This window comes from Musa acuminata, unplaced genomic scaffold, assembly GCF_036884655.1.
Source record: "Musa acuminata AAA Group cultivar baxijiao unplaced genomic scaffold, Cavendish_Baxijiao_AAA HiC_scaffold_435, whole genome shotgun sequence".
NCBI classification, from domain to species: Eukaryota; Viridiplantae; Streptophyta; class Magnoliopsida; order Zingiberales; family Musaceae; genus Musa; species Musa acuminata.
The window spans coordinates 237,349-258,939 of NW_027020682.1; positions in this window are offsets into that span (position 1 = coordinate 237,349).

Here is a 21,591-nt window from a genome sequence, read left to right on the forward strand (position 1 = left end):
TTCCTGCCAATCATGAAATCCAAAAAGAGCGAAAGAGCTAGCATCCAAAAGGACAGACAGGACAAGCTGCTCGAAGATCGGCTCTTGATCTCAGATACCCATGAAAGTCTGGATCTAGGTTTGGTGGCAGATGAAAACATGGAAACTGAAAACAATGAAATGAGCCGTACCCGCGAGCTAGGGGCCAAACCGAAGCAGCTGCTCTTTGATCACATTTTCCCCTTTCTGGGGGGGACCAAGAAAAAACAAAGGATAAGCATCCTCGCGTTAGTATGAATGGTGTACTTCATTTTCTGTTTTTGGTTTTTTGGAATCAAATCACATGGCCGGTCAATAAAATCTATATAGCTAGCTGAGGATTCTAACAAAGCTCTTATCGTAGACAAGCTTAAGACGAGAAAGAAGAGAAGAGAAGCGGCTCACTCAGAGTGAGGAACAGATCGAGCCGAGCTAGCAGAAAGCAATAAGGAAGCTTCCTCGGTTGAAACCAGATAATTGACACAGAAAGATGAACTCGGAAAGAAACACAAGGCCAATGCGCGAGCACTACTATATATATACTATGATTTAAAGGAAATCCAGAAAAGAGCGACTAAGATGATCACACCGTTACCAACTCCAGGGATCGCATCAGGCAGGCAGCTACCCGGCTGGAATCAAAAAACGAACCCAGAAGCTTTCCAGGTGCATCATCAATAAGAAAGTCTGTCTTTATTTGAAACTTCCAGGTGCATCATCAATAAGAAAGTCTGTCTTTATTTGAAACAGCGAAAACAGCAAGCAGGTATGCCAAAGATCCTACCTATTACTTCTTGCTCCTCTCTTAGAACTTATATGCTACCAACTTACAATAAGGGCCTCGACTCTGGCTCTGTAAACTAATACTCGACTCTGGCTCTGTCAACTAATTCAGTAATTACTACTTATGAGCTTGCTGGCTCCTTATTAACTTCATTCTTATCCGATACCTCTCCTCTTAACTGTACTCCTTATTTATTACCTAATTGGCTAGATCGTACTTACTTAATTGGCTAGATCCATCCCTCTTGTCTTACCCTTGAATAATAACTGGTTCTAATATGTATTTCTGGTTTTCTTTGCCCTAGTATACTTACCTGTATTTCTGGTTATCTTTGCCCTAGTATACTTACCCTTACATACTTGTTCCATTCTTATTCATATACTTACTTAGTAGTAGCTCGGCCTCACTACTTACAAGAAAAGTACTGGAACCCTTCACTTCCCTTTATTACCCAACAAAGCCCTAACTAATAAGTTCACCAAGAAAGTAGGAAAGTCAGAGACGAGCAGACAACCAACCACTATTGATGGCTCCTATACTAATTGCTATCAGCCAACAAGTACTAGAATAGGGGAATTAATACCTAAGTTACTGGGCCTTGCGCCTCAACTAAACTAATACTTAATCCAATCTTTATTGCTTAGCGCCCTACCTCTACTCAGGCTACAAATACAGTTAATTGAACTACCACTATATATCTTATGTCTGATTTGACTTAACTACTAGCTCACCTCTTACTTAACTACTAGCTCACCTCCGATACTGAGTTTGGTTCTGACTTTCACTAGCTCTACTCTGAGATGCACTGGTTCGAGTCCTGTTGTTACTAGCACTGGTGTCTGATAGTGCACTGTTTGGTTCACCAAGGAACTACTAGACAAGACACTACTAACGACCGCCAAGACACTACTAATGACCGCCAAGACACTACTAATGACCGCCAAGCAACTACTAACGTTGCGCGGCAGGCGTTTTGAGATCTAGGCGCGGTAGCGAGCTATAGGAACGGCAGGGCCGCTCATCTGTCCGGTTTTTCATGTCCAAAGAGGTTTGTCCCCAGCCTAGGTATGATAGAAAGAAGAGGGTTTCCAACTTATAATAAAGGCCAGTGGATTTCTTTGCACAATCAGGCAAGCGTTGCTATGTGTTTGTAGTATGGACTTGGCGAGTGGAGTGATTTGTTTCAAGTGTTGTTCCAGTAAGGTGTTTAGGTCAGATCATCAAGTAAAGTAAAGAAGCCTGAGCCAGGTAAGGTCATTAACCCAACCCAGTAGCAGTGAAATCTAAATAGGGAACTGAACCCAACCCAGTAGCAGTGAAATCTAAATAGGGAACTTAGCCTTACCCGGTAGCAGTGAAATCTAAAGGCGATCCCCCTCTTAGAAGAATGACACTCTAATGACACTCTTTAGTCTAGTCGGAATGGAATTTATTAATTGAAAGAATCCCCCGAAAGTAAGAGAACTAAGTAGTCCATAAGTAGGAATTACAGAATTGAACTCAGAGGTGAGCTAGTCGGAAAGTGAGAATGAAAGTGAACTCTGGTACCTGAGTTAGGAGTGAAACTTGTCTAGTCGTTGCTTGGCCCTTTTTAGTGGCTTGGCTCTATGCTCTTATAGTATAGTAGTTGCTCTTATAGTATAGTAGTTGCTCTTATAGTATAGTATAGTAATTGCTCGTCTGTAGCCATAGGTAGGTTATCAGTAGATTATTTGCAGTTGACTGAAGACAGGCTAGGCGGGCCCTATCGTTCCGTATTTGAAGCAGGAACAGTGTAATAAGCAAGATTAGGAGCTGGTGAGAAAGCAGTTGAAATAGAATCCGCTGTTAAAAGAGAAGAAGCTTTCTAAGCAGAATCAGCTGTTAAAAGAGAATCCGCAGGTGAAGAATCCGAGGCTAAAGTAAGGTAAGGTCTAGGTAGGCTTTCAGCACCTTGTTTTCTTCCAATACGAGGGTAGGCTGGCTTCCTTCTGCATTAGTAGTGGTAGAGAGGCCCTTATTGTATGTAAGTTGGTAAGCTATTCCAGTGTAGTTTTGGAGGAAGAAGAGAAAGGCTTTGAAGCAAGCTTGAGTGGAAGTGCGCAAGTAGTAAAGGTATCTAGTGTCAAAGGCTCACACAGGAACTCACCAAAACACGGGTTCGGGTGCTAAAACAATAGAAGTAGGGTCGGAATACAGATGCAGAATGAACTGTTCTGGTTCTAAAGTAGGGTCTAGGTCAGCAAGGAAAGAAACTCAATCAGAAGGAGCTAGAGAAGGTACGAGCGGGAATGGAGTTGACCAATATAAGACTTCAACAAGTGCATCTAACGGTATAGTCATAATTTCCCTAAGCAGTATCCGGATGAAGCCAAGCCAGTGCCAGCCAAGTCCTGTGTTCGGGAGCTAAGGAAGGGAGTCAAAGCCTACAACCACTGCTAGCAAGGATGAGACAACTACTATCAAGAATCAAACCGGGGAGTCCTAGACCAAAAGCAAGAATGCACCTAAGGAGTTACAGGCTGAAACAAGTGAGTTGCAGACTGATGCTAAGGAGTCACAGGTTGATGCTGGGTATTATCGGACTGATGCGGTGCCCACTGATTGCCCGAAGTCTGTTACTGGGCTCGGCCTTTGCTACCATGATACTTAACTGCCCTGAACCTTGGATAGTCATGAATTCTTTGAAGGGCATAAGCCAAATAAGAGGATTGAGCTCCAGAGTCCAATTATCCAGTTTCAAGTCCTGTTGCCCTTCTGCAAAGCAAGTAATAAATACGTTCTAATGAATTATGTACGAGTCCTGTTGTATTCCCCGGGGCTATATAAGTATTCTTTCTACTTTCAGAAGTAATCTTTCTACTTTCCGGTGTGATTCGCGCTGGATAGCTCAGCAGATATAGTAGTTCCGGTGTTCTTCTGACTCTTAAGTTTGATACCTGAATTCGGCTCCTCCCCTAAAAGACAAAGAGAGAGACAAGCTACTACTACGGAAATCGGTTTCTTATTTACCGCAAGCTGCTGGCTACTCTCTGGCTCCGATACGAATCTACCTCTCCTCTCAATACACTTATTGTCTTCCCATTTCCCCAGGAAGCTGCTTTTCTCCCTTTCCTCACTTATTAACAGGAACTCTACTTTATGACTGGAACAAGACCCGGGATGGGATTCAACTCGGTTAAGCCTTATTGTAAACCTTGCCCAACCTCGACTATGGCTCTTTGAACTCTTTATCGCTGGTTGACTGACTTGGTAGGGCGCCAGTACTGTATTAGTAGCTCGGCTCTTTCATTCCTTTAACTTCAAATTGTCTCCCTTGATGCCGGGGAAAAAGCTTCCTTAGCCGGGTATTGAGATAGGCATGCTAGATCTACTAGGGGACAGCTTACAGTTTACAGTGTTGTCGATTCAGAATACCGAGTGGAACAGTAGTTAGAGAATCAGAGGTGAAGTCGAGTTAGAGTGTCATCCCTAGTTTCATCTGTATTAGTAGACATAGGAGAGGTGTAGTTGCCAGCTGCAATCGGTGGTGTATAAAGTAATATGGAAATTGATGTTTGAGTCGACTCGGTACAATAATGACTTGAATAAACAATAAGTAGATAACCAGATGCTGGATCTGATCGGCGCGCCTAGGAAACAACTAGAAATCTATCTTGCGCCCGAAGAAAGGACTTGCTCATAACGAAACTTTGCGCTTCAACGCAAGTACTTGATTATGTTCGGCGCCTATTTGTTCTTTTCGGGATGCACTAACGAGAGTTCCGAGTTACTAAGTAGGCTAAGCTAACAGGAGTGGATCTGGAGTCGCTTGGATCCTTAACATTCCTAATTGTAGGACTGTGTAAGTCAGCTCAAAGAGGGAGTGTCATCGGTCTCTTCTCTTGTTCTAGTCCCTTCGCTTCGGTCTTTAAACAAGGGATAGTTATCCTCCAAAGCAAATATACAATCATTGAGGAATGACACTAGGATCTCCTCTCTTGTTCTAGTCGCCTTTGGTCTTTAAACAAGGGATAGTTATCCTCCAAAGATACACTCATTGAGGAATATACTAGGATCTAATACTTGGCTATCTCCTAATTGGCTATCTCCTACTGTCTATCTAATACTTGTCCATCTCCTATCCTAATGGGCGGCTATTTCCTACTGTCTATCTCCTACTGTCTATCTTATACTGTCTATCTCCTACTAGCAATATAGTCGTAGCTTTTCGTGTGCTGTGTTATTTGATGAAGTCAGACTTGTTGGTATTTGAGAGCACTCTTACTGAGTGTACCAAGGCGGTGATTGTACAGTATAGTGGCCTTCGCCTCGATTTTGTTTGACACAGCTTGCTTCGATAGTGTAAGGGGCATGCATCTAGTTCATAAGCAAGCAAGGGTTTACTATGTTTCAGCTTGCTTGTAGTGATCTATGCAACTAAATAGAGAAGTCTCCGATCGTAGCGAGATAAGCCAATAGCCCTTCCTTCATTGCGGGCGTGTCCCCGCGGAATCCTAGTCTAAGGCAGCGAAAACAGTAGGATGGTTTTGAATCGAGCCTCCACTGGCGAATGGTGTATACGGAACGAAGTAGCAGAGACTCAGGTGCCCCCGGCCTCCAAGGCATGAAGCTCTGACTCAGCTATCCAAGTAGAGGCAGTAAGGAGTAGAGTCCTAGAGAATATGCTATATCCAATAGGACACACGCTCCACGATGATATGAGATAGCGAGCTAACTAGGGTTCAACTACTCTTAGTAAGAAGACCTAACATATTGATATTAGAATATTTCCTCCGGTAGCTAGCATAGTAGGGTTCAACTACTCTTAGTAAGAAGACCTCCAATATTGATATTCGAATATTTCTGTTTGAACCTGCTCCCACTGCTGATACCGAGCCTACAGTAGATTTCCCATTCCACGGGCACAGATGAGCGGCCCTGCCGCGACACATTAGTAGTGTCTTGGCTGTCCTTAGAGTGAATTTCTTCCTAACATATTTAGTGCTCCTTCCCTTGTTGTAGAGATAGAGTTTCAGACCTGGGCTATAAGTATCTCGGGCTAAAGTCTGCTACCAGTGCTACTACTACTAAGAGTGAAGTCAACTTCATTCTGATTGTCTGCCTCTCTCTCCTCTGGACTAGCTTGACTACCTCGACTCTTTTGCTTAGCTTTAGGGTTCAGTTAACTATCTCCCTTACTTGAATGTCATCCTATAATATCCTATAATAATCTAATAAGAATATAGTCGTGTCTTGGCCACTCGTTTTTCTTTCATCTTTGTTTCTCAATTCCTACAGTGTTCAGGCAACTCTATTCTCTACCTTTCTACTCTTCCTGTAAACCATACTCTACTACTTGCTCCCCGGCAACTATACTTCTTGCTACTACTACTTATGAAACTACGAAATTACTAGTTGGGGCAATCACATAGCATCTTTTCTCTCTTAACTAGGGATTACACTATAACAGTACTACTAGACTTAACGAGCACAATAACGTATACTACTGGACTGGAACCCGACCCGACCTAAACAAATACAGAATTCCAATCTAACAAGAGACAGAGGAGCAATCCATAGTTATTAAAGAAGCAAGTAAACAAGCGCACCCAAAGAAAGAGCCGAGACTGATGAACTTAGCACTACAGGTTGCTGGGCTGTTTAATACGGAGTTGCATCTATGTTAGTTGGCGAAAGAAAAGAAGCTGATTCAAGTGCTACAGCATTAGATTAGGAATATTTCAAGTAAGCAGCAAGCGGGGAAGAAAGGGGAAGAGGCCTAGACCTATTGCTACAGCACCAACCTACCTATGTTTACTGCAGCACAAGCACCCGAAACCAGACTTGAAGACGCAAGAAAAGGAGAATTGATCTCTCTTGCACCCTTCAGGAGAGGCAGACCGGGCGCTAAGCAACACTACTCAATTCCTGCCCCCGAGACCCTGATTTCACCTCAACCTCCACTTCCCGCTGAAGAAGCCCCAGTATTAGTATAACCCATGTGTGTAGTTACTTGGATAGTTGCTTTGCCTCACTACAAGTTGCTTAGTGAGCTCTATATGTGCTAGATCAGAGCCTTTGCCAACACCATTTATAGCTTCTCTTGCCTGCCCGCTAGAAAAAGAATGATACAAATAAGTAAAAGAACTGAGCTCTACCTTTGACTACCCGGTTGAATTCTGTATTTGACTATGGGGAGGTTACTTGCTTCATTAATACCTCAGTGGTCCTGTAGTTTCTCTTTGTAGTGTTTGCACAAGGGCGGGAAGGAAATCCAGAAATCCAGAAAGTAGACATCAACGAGATCTGGAGCAGTTATTAGTTTATATGCGGAAGATGGTTCATAACCCTTACTTGCGAGTCGAGCGCATGTCTATATGTTAGTAATCTGGCCTCCTTCTTGACTTCTATGCGATCAAAGCAACAAAGAATTCATTGAACTCTTTCACTTCCCTTGTTTTAATAAGATAGATAAGATTTAGAGGCTGTAGAGGCAGTATCAGAGGCTAAAGAGCGATATCCAGCTTCTACTATTTCCATTCATTATTCTCTTTATAAAGGAGAGTCAGCTGATGGAGTCAAAACTACCACTGAACCACCCATACAAGTATGTAACCAAGCCCGACCCAACCCCCACTTCAAGTTCTGAATAAGCCTACGATGGGGCTGGATCAGATGATGCAATCGGTACCTATTTCTTTGATACCGGAATTAGGCCTTGATTCTTTATATCTTATTGATTAGTTAATTCTTTTCCTCTACCTCTATCTGTTCAGTTCTCTTCTCTGGCTTGCACTGACTGATACCACACTGCTGAAGATCCTGCCGTTGCTTGGCCCCTTATGATTAATAGCTGTAAGAGGTAACAACCTAATTCATGGGCTAGCGAAACGAACTCTATTCTATAACAACTGCCGGGAACAATAGACGGACGGAAGGGATATCGGCTTTAGAATATGCTTACGACGGGGTCTCTTAAGAACTATCAGGGTCTCAACCACTAAAGGTTTACTGAGCACTGGCCCAACTGTCCCTACTGATGGATAAGTTAATGCTTGACTTTTCTTTGCTGGCGCGTGATACAAGGCTGACTGACTCAATAGCTTTAAGGTTAGCTAGTTTGCATACAGCACTGGGTTTGCTTACGGGGATAGCAGCTTACTCTCACCTTACTTCTCTTCTAATCTATCTTGTATCCGGGTTTTAGGGACTGACTGGACGGTTAGAGCGTTAGCTTGATTCCAAGATTACCGTTAATTAAGCGATTCGCTCAGTAAACGAGTAGAAAGCCAGCCCTTTTTTCAGTCTAGGTCCAATATTGTTGTTTCTATTAGCCAGTCCGTCCCTATATCTAATGGGGGAGTTTCACTATCACCCTGTATTTCCAGCGAAGATCTTTCTTAAGAGTCAAAGTTCCCCGCTGGAGTAGTGGATCATCCTATAATATGGGGGTGGGTCTAACTAACTATCTTTCTTTTCTATTCTAACTAACTATCTTTCTTTTCTATTCTATATAAAGTATTCTATTAGCAGCTTCAAGTCCTAGTGCTGATAGCAATGGAAGAATCTAAAGTAGGTGGTTAGGATGGAATCTTAAACCCGTGAGAAATAAGAGAGCAAATAGGGATATCATCAGCAAGAGAGCAAATAGGGATATCATCAGCTATAATTCAAGCTGGAAGGAAGGTGAAGAATGAGGGTTCTGAGACATTCCTACTGAAATTCTCTCTTATATAGTAGATAACTTCTAAAACTCGGGATTAAGATTAAGTACTGGCACTAGACCGACAGCTCATCACTGTGCAAGTTGGCTTTAATTCAAAAGCTATCCCTTGTTTGTGTAAGGTTGTTTAAGCCTTTTCAATCTTTTTCAAGTGAGTGAAGCAAGCATGATTTTGCTTTCATTTCTTCTCTCTTCCCTCCCATCATTGGATAAAGCCTTCTCTCTTCTCTCCCATCATTGGATAAAGCTTAGATGCTGTTTCCGTTGGAGTAACTATCTTAAGCCCCAACTACTCCATCTGTGCTTACTCGGGTACTGCTTCCAAACCTGCTCTTCACACTTTTCAAATTGGATCTATCTTTATAAAGAAAGGAGACCGGGTAGCTACCTCAGGCAACAATGACTTCTTTCGCCACTGCTGGAAACCAACTATTCTACTTTCAGGGGCATTTCCACCGGGTGTTTTACTTGAATCTGTCTTTGTCTCCCTTCCAATAAGCAACTCGGGGATAGTAAATAATTCTGATATTAGAATGAAAGCTTCTACTAGCAATCCTTACCTTTACTATGAACTAGTTGACTTACCTCGTTTACTTACTTGAACTAGTTGACTTACCGGGCATAAAAGAAACGGCTCTTAGCACCTTCTCATACCTAGCCTTAGTTGCTTATACACGTATTTATTAGTTGCTGGAGCAGGAAAGTATCTCGGAACAGTAGTTGCAAGAGCAGGAAAGTATCTCGGAACAGTCGCTAGGGCAGGATTCAATGACAACTACTTGGTGTTGAGGCTGTAAACCTCTCTATTTGCTCATTGTTGGCTTGTCTGCTTGCTGAGTCAACTGGAACATAACCACTTGTTGCGTCATCTGATCCCGCTCTTTCTGTATCCTTAGCTTAGGGCGCATAGGCGTAGCAACAAGGCAACTCAGTAGGGCAATTAGGCAGAGTCTAGGTGTGACTCATTTTGACTATAGGCAGAGACGGGGTAGCCAAGAACTAATGAACTTAGCACTGAAGCGAGGTCGGCAAGGGGGCAATCAGATAGTCAAGAGTTCTGGGCAGAGTGAAAGGCTTTCCCGAGTCGGTAGATAGATTTGAGTCCAGAGTGAACCTGTGTTCATTGCTTTGATACGAACGGTCAGTCAATAATCCAAAGTATATAGAGATATAGGGCCCGCATTCCCTATGTTATGTTGGTACCGGTACTTCTCTTCTATTCGGTAACTAAGATGGATGTCCTTAGGTTTGGTTACAACTATGGTGTCCGGAACCACTTTCATTCTATCTTAGATAACAGATTTCCGCCTCTACTTGATTGATTTTGAGAATACTTTCTGCCGTTACTTTATTTCTTTCTTTATAAGATAAATAAGATTCCTTTCGCCACCCGGCCCCACCCCAGTAAAAGAATCAAACCACCCGCCAAGCTTAGTATAGACAAGACACAGATGTTTTACTTGCAGAGTTGAGGTCGCCATCCCTTGTTTCATCTTCGGATAGCCTAAGTAGACGTTGCGTTCAAAAAACACGGTAAAATGAACAGATTGATTGTATGGTATGCCGCTGCTTCCCTACTTTATACTGCCTACACAGCCTATGCAGAAGATTTGTCATATGAAAAAGAAAGAATGAATCGAAGGAAGGCTTAAGTGAAATAAAAGAGCTTAACTAGTTAAGTTATTACACGCCGTTACCGAGTCCTTATTACAGCAACAACAGGGTGTTTGTTGGTGATGAGTCTACTTCAGGTCCTGCACTACCTTTCTTATGATACACACTCCAGGCTACTATTTATGTATATGTTGAATTCCTTGTTTAATGTGAAGGAAGTATTTCTTCTAAGTTGCAGCAGCAATAAATTCTTAAAGATGTGAGTCGGTCCTAAGGTTATTACCGAGTCCCAGGCCAGGCCCATCAGAAGATGTAGTTCGAGAATATGCAGTTCTAAAGTCTGGTGTTGTCAATTCATTCTGTTTGTATCAAGGAAGACGTTGACTCCTTTCCTCGCCTCGCTCCCCGCCAAGTAAGTAAGTAAGTGACCAGTTAGATTAGAGTCCTGTTTACAGGTAAGGGAGTTGTAGATGCGCCTCCACCACTAAAGCCCAATTCACTTAAGGGCCAGTAAAGAAGTAGGGATCATTCAATTCTCAATTCCTTTGATTCCTGTTTTTGAGTGCTTTGTTCACCCTTCCGAAACACTTTCCCAATTACTTAAGGGCCGACACTCTAACCTCCCGAGTAGCCAACAAAAGCACTGGCCTGGCAATTGCTAGTAAGAGAGCAAACCCGCTTTCAATTGCATTAACAGAGGGAGAGGGGTTTCTAACTTCATGAGGCTCAGTACAATAGGTAACATCTCTTTCTTCTTCAAATCCTGTGCCCTTAAGTATAATTGGCTCCGTAAGTAAGAAATCCTCTGTCCGGTGTAGTCAAGAGTTGGGGCAATCAGATAGTCTCCTATAATAAGATAGAATAGAGATGGGTTTTCCTAGAACTTATATAAGGGGAGTGGAAAGGGAAGTCGGAGTAGCGGAAACAGGACTCGGATCCAGATCCTTATGAGGCTGGGCAAAGAGGCCCTTATAGTAAGTTACCCCTTGTTGAATCTGTTATCCTACTATAGAAGATAGAATGAAAGACCTTACGAGCAACTACGATAGCACATATTGAAGAAGAGATCTTAGTCTTATCCTTTCGATGTATACTTTCTTTCTTATACTTACTGCTGTTATAGTGCATTGACGCCTACTAATTGAATAGCCCGGTAGCTGACTTTAGCCCGAGATACCCGCTTGCTGAACAAAGGACTTATTGTAAACCTTGCCCACCTCGACTATGATGCTTTAACCTCACTCCTTACTGCTTGCCCCTCTCAGTCAGGAGGAATGAACTACTAAGAAGAATTTCGCCCTTGTTCAAAGAGCATAAGTGGAAGTCAAGAAAGAAGTAAAGTACTGGGTTTGGTTAGTTACCGGATTGGATTCTATCTTACTGGTCATATGGGGCCTCGGGTATTGGTCACATCTTCAGGGGTCTCGCCCTTCTTACTTGCTTCTTTAGCACTGCTTCTATATGGGAAGGAATGAAATTATTCTTAGTTGCTTCTTCGGATACTTTACTTCAGCAGTTGATCATGCAATAGGTAGGCATCAATACCTTTCCATCTAATCTAACTGAATTGTCCTGTGCCCTTAATTAATGGGGTGAAAGAGTACTGGGTTGGTTCACCAAAACCTAGACTTGTAAAAGAACTTTCTCATATTATTGATCTTTCTATAGGATTACATTTCGGATGAAACTCACCAACTACAGGCTCGGCTCTGTAAACTCATACTTATTGAAACACAAGCCCTGCTGGCTACTATTAAAAGAATGAGGCGCCTCTCCTATACCTAAGTAAACTAATTCTTCTTTCTGAACTCCAAGTCCAGTGTTCGCCTGTCCAGGGTAGTCAATCCTCGGTAGTAAACAAGTAAGAATGAAGGTATAAAACTACTGATCTCAAGTCTTGTGTTGTTGGCGCAGGGCAAGAATCTATTATAAGGAAAGGACTCTCAATCAAGTGTGCAAGCCTATACCTATCAATAAGGAAGGTGTTGCTATAAGTGACCTATCAATAAGGAAGGTGTTGCTATAAGTGAATCGGGTGTTCCTGCCTAAACTAAAAGATCCGCATTAGCAGTAGGATCCGAAAGAGGGCGAGAAGCAGAGGCTCTTATTAGTTGTTTCGCTAACGAAGGATAAGAGTGTCAGTCAATTCCTGGAGTGGAAATAGAGATAGAAGTTCATACTTTTGATCCTGTTCCCCGCTCTTTCTCGAACGCGAGTGGAAATAGAAATAGATGAATTTGTTGTTGACTCGGTGCTTACGGTATAGTTTCCTTTACCAAGTCCTGTCCCCTTAAGTAATTGGTTCGTCGACTCATATAATTATGGTTAGTTGTAGTTATGACCAAAGAAAGATCGGAAGCAAGATCAGGTAAGGAAGCAGTATGCAGTCAGTCAGCAAACGGGTCTTCAAGGGGCAAGTTCCATGGAGTCATTTGTGGAAGGTAGAGTTATTGTTTAAGACCGAGTGTCAGTTGCAAGAGGAGAGAGGTCGCAAGGTAAGCAGTTCAGTCAGACTTCAACCCGTGCTCCTCAGACTCAGGCATCTAACTATCAGGCTTAAACAAGTGTCACTCAGAATCAAATCAATGCTACTCGGAATTGACCTAGATCATGTAAGACTTAACCCAGTGCTAGACAGACTTAAAGCAAGGGGGGAAGGTAGTAAGCCTGAAACACCTAACAACAAGACTGAGCCATTTCGTCAATGGACCAGAATTCCACCAGTGCCAACAAGCCTTCACTCACACTTACCGCTATGCCGCTACTCCTACTTACTTGTTTACTACCTCATTTCATTCTTCTTATTAGTGTGGTTCAATTCTTATCCGAGTAGTTAACAGGCTATAAACGACAAGCTTCTAAATTAATGCTTCCTTCAATTTCATCTCTTTCTGGGGAATTGGGAGTGTGGGGAAGTAAAGGAATCTTAGGGCTTTTTTTGCACTTCAATGGATAAAGAAAGCACTCGATGATCAGTTCATCACTTAATCGTTCCCTGCCTCTGTTCATCACGCTGGTTCAGTCAGAAGGTTGGTTTCGATCAACGATGTCTCTTTCGTCGTCGTTAATACGTGGAATAGAGAGTGACTAGGCAGTGGTCTCGTCTGGTGCTTTCCCATCGCAGCACTTCCTTGTAGTCTCTTCATGTGGATGGTGATCCATTGGTCTTTCAATCGACTGGATCAATCTTATCTTGATTCTTATTCGGTTATAACTCCTTATACAGAACGAAACCACCTTGAGCGTAGAGCTACTGCGGCACTCCAATCCATTAGTTTGAGTTAAGGCAAACTGACTTTCTTCGCACCCTCACTATACTATACTTTAAGAAGCACCCTGAATGAGGACTCTAGCAGAACTCTTATAAACAGGACTTTAACACAATTTATAGACCGGGAATTGATTGACACAAAAGCACCACTACCCTATAATGCACAACAAAGCGCTTGCATTGTCCTTCTATACAAGCTCTACCTTAAAGCTGAGCTAAATCCTTTTATTATATAATTCTTCTAGCAAGAAAAGACAACCTTCTTAACCCGAACTCTATTACCCTTAATAATATACTCTAAGTAAAAGCAGTAAAATAGCCCATTCTCTAAGTTGAACATAGGGTTATAACGGAGCTAATGGCAAATCATTCAACAAAAGGGATGGAGATGAAACTGAATTGACTCTTTTCCTCGCCACTAGAAAGATGGATTCTATTCTGGTTATCGATGATAGATAGCTGCCCTGTACAAGTCGAGTAACTTAATGAAACCACTACAAATACTTGACTTTCCCTTCTTATTAAGGCGGCTTCGTGGTTAAAGAACGCAATAAGGTAATGCTCGTATTGAATTTCCTACAATCTTAATATAAGTTAACAACCATACTCGCACCTGGACAACACTAAAACAAAACCTTTCCTTCCCGTTCCCGCTTCGCTTGATGCCTTTTGCACAAATCCTTATTATCATTCTGATCTCGTCGACTCCACTCGCCCCGCCCCGTCTCGCAAGAGCTTTCGAACAAGTAAAGCAAGAGAAAAAAAGCTTATTTGGGGAGCAGGGTGTGTTAGCCCAAGTACGTTAGTTAGGTGAGAGTTCTGTTCTACTATTCTAGTAAGTTGCGAAAGAACAAGCACCGACGCTGTAAAGATGAGCATGCTAAATTCCATTCAAAGAACTAAACCTGTTCTCTACTAATGTGAGCTTTCGTGGCGCTAAGGCTTATGGTTCAGGGATGAATTAGTGGTGATTGGGAGTTGAGCAGTCTTATTACCGTAATAATGGATTTCTTACGCAAAGCTCAAAAAGAAGTCAAGTAGGTTACTATAATACTTAATACTGAGATGCCCTAGTTCTTAATCCAAAATAAATAGAAAAAGCAAGGCAAGGTTATGAGTCAGAACTTCGCACTTATTCTTATTATTATTAATGGAAGAAACACAATTAAGGGAATAAACAAACTTATGATTATTGGAGTTAAGAGTTCAAAAGAGGATAATTTAGGCTAAAGAACAGACTGGAAGTAGGGCGATAAAAGCTTATAAACTCCTTTCTTTGCCAAACAAACTCTATAAGAATGAAAACAAACAGGTGGACTTGTTTCTTGCGCGGAAGATATAACTGCTGATTCTTGAACTTCTTCCTCTGTTGAAACTGATCCGTTCTTCAAGTGAATCAGTTAAGTCGACATCAGCTGTTTTAGAATCCTTAAATGAAAGGTGAAAGGTGAATGCGAGATAAAGAGACTAAATAATCCTTAGAGACCCAAATCTGATCCTGCAATTCCATCTTCTGGTTAAGCTTCATAGCTAAGAGATTTTCCTGCAAGAAGATGAACATGCAACGGAACAACAAGTTGGAAGATGCAATCCGGATCCTGCTAGTAAGGAAGCAAAAGGTAGCCTGTATTACGAGATAGATTGAAGCCTGTATTACGAGATGACATAGATTTAGGAAAGGGGTGAATCAGAATAAAGAATGGATTTCTTAGGGGTTAATTAGAATCCAGTGGGGTAATAAAAATAACTTAGATGCTATGATAGCTCTGCGCTCGACTCGATTGATTCAGCTAACGTTGGGGCAATTAAGAACTTATATGTAAAAGATGGAGACTCAATTACTGTTTTTTGAACTCTAAGTATTAGATTAGGAAGTTGGTGAAATTGATGTTTTTCTGCATTAGATTAAGTATCTTTAGCACCCAGCCTAGTATAGATAGAAGTAAGGAACCCAACCCGGACTAATGCGCTGAGTAAAACATGAACTCCCTTCGCGTCCTTTACACCACTTCATCTTGTTGGGTCTATAAAGAGCAGAGCCTGAATCATGAAATGGAATCTCTTGAGCACTAGACCTACCTTACATATAAAAGCACCATTCTCGGTAAAGGAAGCAAGCTGTCAATCAGGCAAGATACATTACTTGCAATTCAATTATGAAATGCAAACGGAATTTATGATGATGATTCTGCAACAAAAAGATCTAGATAGGGCTTTTCTTCTGGAACTTATACTATACTTTATACAGCAACTGATCTTGATCCTGGTTATCGTAGTACACTTGCTTATTCCCCTCAACCCGGAAAGTAAGCTAGGCATCCCTCAACCCGGAAAGTCAAAGAAGATAGGCACCCTGCTTTCCATTCCATTCAAGTCTATTCTCTAAGACAAACATATTAAAGTATAACTCATACTTAGAATGAAACAATTGAAATAGAAACTCAAGTAATTGAATCTCTACGTAAGCAAGCATAAGCAAAAGATCTTATTGCAGGGGAGGAATTGATGATACTGTTTCAAGCGCCAATCGAGCTCCCTTAGCGCCCAAAGAGAGTCATGGGTGGGGGGTCCCTGTTAAAAACAAAGCTTCTGCTTAATCTGGGCACTGCTTCCTCTCTAATTACCTAATTCTACACTATACTCCCCTTTCCTCTGATGTGATGATCCAGCAGATGATCTTGAAACTGATCTTAACTTATAATATACTTATTATTCTTATGCTACTGTTCCCAGATACTAAGAGAGCTTCTCTCATCGCCAATACTAGACGAAAGATAGAAAATAAGAGAGGATCAGCTTGCAGCTTACTTTAGCCTTAACCGAGATACAACACAAGCACCGCGATGAAACTTCTTCTATTTACTCTACTTAAAGCTTCCTCGTTGCTCTTAAACAGCTTCAACACAGCTTACTCTACTTAATCAGTTTCTTCCTTGACAGTTCCATTATTATTCGTATCCTGTGCTTCGTCTTGCCCAACTAACTTCTTATGCGCAGAAATCAATTGCACTTTTGCTATATATCTTTGGAATGTACCAACATCTGACTTTAACCCGAGATACAACACAAGCACTGCACTCGCTTCATAAAGAATTTCTTCTTACCCCAAGGAACTGTTTGCTTCTCCTCTCGCTTCAACGCCCTCTTCTTAGTACTAAACTAATGTAGAACATCCATCATTTCAATCCGGAAACAGATAAGGTAAGTCAACTTAAAGGTAAGCGAGAAATAAATCACTCAGGAAAACAAAACCTTAAAGAAAGAAGGGAAGGGAAAACACTTCTAACACCTTTACTAGGGTCCAATCCAAGCCAAGTCGTCAATTGAAGCGCAGTGGTACTTCTTTTAAGTCTCGTCCTGTGTTTGCCCGTTTTCGAGTCCTGTTTACAGGGTTTCATCTAATCTTTCTCTGTTCCCAGATACTTTACCGACGGAGATGATAATTAAGAGCCCTTCTCCTTATTCTACCTATCTTGCAACTCGCCTCTAAAAGTGGCTTATGCTCCTATCCCTCCTAACCTAACAAAAGTGAAAAAGCAAGGGGCGTTGCGCGCGAGGAAAAGGCTTACTTTTCGGCAGGAACTCCCGAGATTGATAGATGAATAGGTAGGGTGCAGGCTTGGGCAAGTAAGCTTGTAATATAGTATAGTGTAAGATAGAAAGCGGGCATATCCCCCAGTGTGAAAGAATCCCCAGTTAGCTATAGTGGAAGAGAAAGTCACAACTCCTGTCTACGCCGCTGACATAAATAGCATTCTTATAGAATCAGATGTTTCACGGGCTATTAGCCTTTCTCTTTGGATTGTATTTGGGCATATCGGAAGCCGGCTATTTTCCCGTCTTTCATTCAAGTAGCATGATTGAGTAAGGTTAGGGCATTTCTTCCGAGTAAAGCAAGCAGGAGTTTCACTTTATTTACCATTAGTAAGCCCCGGTCAAAGCTAGTCAACGCTAAGCATAAAATCCTTCTCACGATTCAAAGATATATTGGATTTATAATAAAGACATATTTGATTTATAATACATATTTTCTCGAGAATAGGCTTTGTTTGAGGGGAAAAGTAAGGGACTTATTCCTAGATGCTGGAAGGAAAGGTAAAGGTGTGGGTATCCCCTTGCCTACGATTGAGGTCAATTTCTCAAGGGAAGAGTGATAAACGAGTCTTGTGTTCGAATGAGAAGGTTGCATTTAGAAGTGATCCTTTTAGAGGCATCTCCACTCTTGATCTTTCTCGCCTCATACTTGCTTGACCAAGGCGTAATAAATAAATGGAATTGCCGTGTTTCAGGGACTCCATGGTCTTGTGCTTATCAAAGTGCGCGCTGTCCTTTTAATGAAAAAGAACCATTTCCTATGTAGTGAACAACCAAAAACACTTATCCTTTCGTTTTGAACTACTCCTATAGGCTTTTATGCCTTAAGCTCTTTGGAGGGTCCAACAATATCAAATAAGGTATCATCTCCCAAGCTAACTACTCTATTATCAAGTCGAATTACCAACAATAAAGTCACTCTTACAAATCATTTTCTCATTCCTTTTGGTCTATCATTTATGGGCATTACTATGGTTGGATTTCTTATCTTACTTATGTACGGTAATGGCAGTCAAAAAACTCGCGTAATAAACTAGTCGCCTTTTGGGGAGCTTATGATTACGATCCATCACGCCGTAAACTCCAATCGAATAACCTAAGGGACTGGATTTCTCATAAAAAGTTTCGAAGTACGAATAGGGGATAAGTCTGCCGGCCCTATTGACTCAAAAAGAAATTAGTGAGAGCGACGAGAGCGTTTGCTATAGGAACGAAGATCTCGAACAAGTAAGCGCCATAGGAATTAAGCTACTGAAAGGATATCAACGAAGGAACGAACTCTACTGAAAGGATAGGATTGCAGACGTTCGACTAAGCAGTCGTTTCACTCAACAAAACCAGTATTAATAGTCGCCTAGCCTAATCTTGATATTCCCCAGGGGCAGTAGGATAGGTTTATAGCTTTACTTCGACAGATAGGGTCTAATTGGATCTAAAGGCTTTTTATAGACCAAATCCACTTAAGGAGTAGGCTGTTCCCTCTCATGTTTCAGCTGCAGGAATAGGAAGAAAAGCAATCAATCCGGTAATGCAGGAAAGGAAAGCAGTCCCGGCCCGGAGTTTGACTTTGAAAGAAAATCTCTATCATCACCGGTAGGGAAAGAAGTTTTATTTGAACCGCATAGCCGTCTTGCTTTCTCCTTTTATACAACCAAAGTAAAGAGCTAGAGATAATTGCCCTATATATTGTTTCGTCCCTTCGATACATCGTGCTGATTAGAGTGGAACTACGCTGGAAGTCAAAAGATCTGAGAGAGATGAGTTTCCTTGATCGCCACCCCACCCCTTTATCTGTGAACTAAACGCGAACGGTTAATTAATCACCAACTTAATGGGCATAACTTACTCATAAAACAAGCCTATCTTAGGATAAGTCCCTTCACTTCGTCATACCAGCTAGAGTCAAAGTTGATTCATCCCCTTCTATAAGCTATTTGACCTATTATAATTCATTACGTGTGGCCAATTGCCGATTGGAATGTTGTCCCGATCCCGATTGTACCTATACCTAGAACAAGGGATGCAAGAAGTTTATTTGATAGTATCGCTTCGGCCTCCCCCAAAACCTAACTTATTGTTATTATTAAGAGTGTTTTTTCTTTATGACTTTGAGTTTTTTACAGATAGAGTTTCTAGTAGTTGAGTTTAAGAGGTCGCTCCCAGCTCGCTTCGTAGACTTCATGAGCACAGAATAGATATGACTGACAATCCAGTGCCAATAAGTTAGCTGTCCTGTCTATGTCTGTAGGTCCCTGCTCCTTCCGATAAGCGGATAAGCAGAGGTTGGATTTCGAAAAAAGAAACGAAACTTGTCTACTTCCTTCTGGCCTTGAAACTAGAGTTGTTGTAGCTCTTGTTTACTCCCTTCCTTCTGTCTCTTGTTAGGAGTTTAGAGTATGCCTAGAGCGAGTGGAACGAATAGCTTCCCGCGAACGAACGAGTGGAACGAATAGCTTCCCTTAAGAAACCCCCTAGTCCACGATAAAAAGAGGAGCCGAAGGTAGGTGGCTAATAGATTGACTTGCTTTTAACCTCAAGTATTCGGCGGAAGTAAATGGGAAGACCAAGAGCTGCAAAAGGAAAAAGCAAGACCATAAACGGGGACTCTCCCTCGTTCGGGTAGAGATATAAGGGGTCAGGGTATTGCTTTAAGCACAAGTTGTTGTTCGCCAATCGCTATGTCCGGCTTAAGATTCTTTCTTTCTATGTGGGAATTATAGCCCACTTTCGTAGCAAAGGTATTATACTTTAACTGCAGCTAGGGAGCTTCAAAAGTTATCGTATTGTAATGCTGCTAATCAAACTGTAGCGAAGTACCCGACAGGGGATTAACTAGCTAACTACGCTGGGATGGATAGTTTTCTCTTTCCTTTCTTGAAACCTTGATCAAAAACAAAGAGGGAGTGAGTGACCCATGAGCAAGCAACTTACTATCTATTATTTATGTGATTTGTTGAAGCAGCTCACCCCTTACTAAATCTTCCCCAGCATTCCCAGTTTCCTTTCTTCCCCGCCTAAATAAGAAGTTGTAAACTCGCACAGGACATTCCGATGCTTACTTGCGCTTCCCCTTCTTTGGAATCGGACTGACTTGATGATACTGCCTCCACTGCCTCTGCTTTAGTGTAATTATTATTATTATTAGTAGTTGCCTGGCCTCAATTGAATCTGGATCATACCTTATTCTTATTAGTCATACAAGGAATGCGGGTACAGGATAAGAAACATAAGTTTGATATGAAGCAGTTAGGTAACAACATTCTCTCAGTGGTGCTCGATAGGTCCCAGTTAAGCAAAGTAGTAGGTACCATGGAATCGAATCTTCAATGCCAATAAAGTATACTCGTCTTAGTAGCTATAGTATTGGAAGCAATGTTGCTAATGTTGCTAAGGGAATCAAGATCTTACTTAGTTGAAATAGATGAAGCAGCTACCGGTTGAAATAGATGAAGCAGCTACCGATGTTGGATACCTTACTTAGTCCTTGCCTTACTTAGTAGAATTTCAGGTAAGCAGATTACTATGGATCATAAGCTAGAGAATCACCGGTTTACAGTGGTGTCTACAAGAAGAATAAGTTAACTAATTACTATAGAGTTAAGATAAGAAATAAGGTATCTATAGAGTGAAGTTAGGATAAGAAATAAGGTATCTGATCTGGCTCCTATTACTATTGTTCTAAAAGATTCAATGGTATCTCCTAGGCTGAAACAAGCAGACAATAAGAAAGGTAGGCGATGCAACTGGACAACTGCAGAACTACTTGTTGCTTACTCACTTCTTAACTGAATGGAATTCTATTCTCTTCTCTCGCTATTAACTTACAGGGCATCCTCATTCTATTCTCTTCTCTCGCTATTAACTTACAGGGCATCCGATAAGAAGGTATTGAACTCTATAGTTTACTTACCACAACTCCTCATGTTAGGTTAGAAATACTAATTGACTTAATAGTGCATTAACTAGTTGACTTCTCCGCTAAAACTGCTTCTGCCCCGACTTTAGAATAGTTTCACCCTTCTGCTTGCCTGATAGCAATTCTTCTCTCGTATACTTCACTTAGCACTTGAGCCTCTATCCTCTGATCTTGCCTTGCTCCTATATCCTATGGATACAATTAATTGAACCCGAACAATACCTTAGTTCACGCTAAAGGGCCGCTCATTGAACCTTTCCTACCTACCTATCTTACCCACACCAACACCAGACTTACATTAGAACCACTTTCATTCTATCTTCACTACTGGAATTCTATCTTATCTTAACCACTTTCATTCTATGCCTAGCCTGTAGTTAGCGAGTGTAATGATTTGTTTCAATAGTTAGGGAAGTATAGAATAGTTTGAAGTTCTTTTGTTATTGGATCCAATCCTCCACGAAAAGATGGATTTGGTGTCCAGCCCAAGAAGGATACCTTCGTCCTAGTAACCCCTGCTAAGAAAGTCGTTCTTTTCTTTTACATTGCCAGCTAAGTATCGAGTGCATGCAAAATCAATATCTTACCAACGATGGCACTATTATATACTAAGGATGTTTTCGTTTACCTTCTACTTCCTTGGTGAACTTGGTGCCATATTACTTCCACAGGTGTATCGATAGGGTAACCTTCTTTCCATGGATAACTTA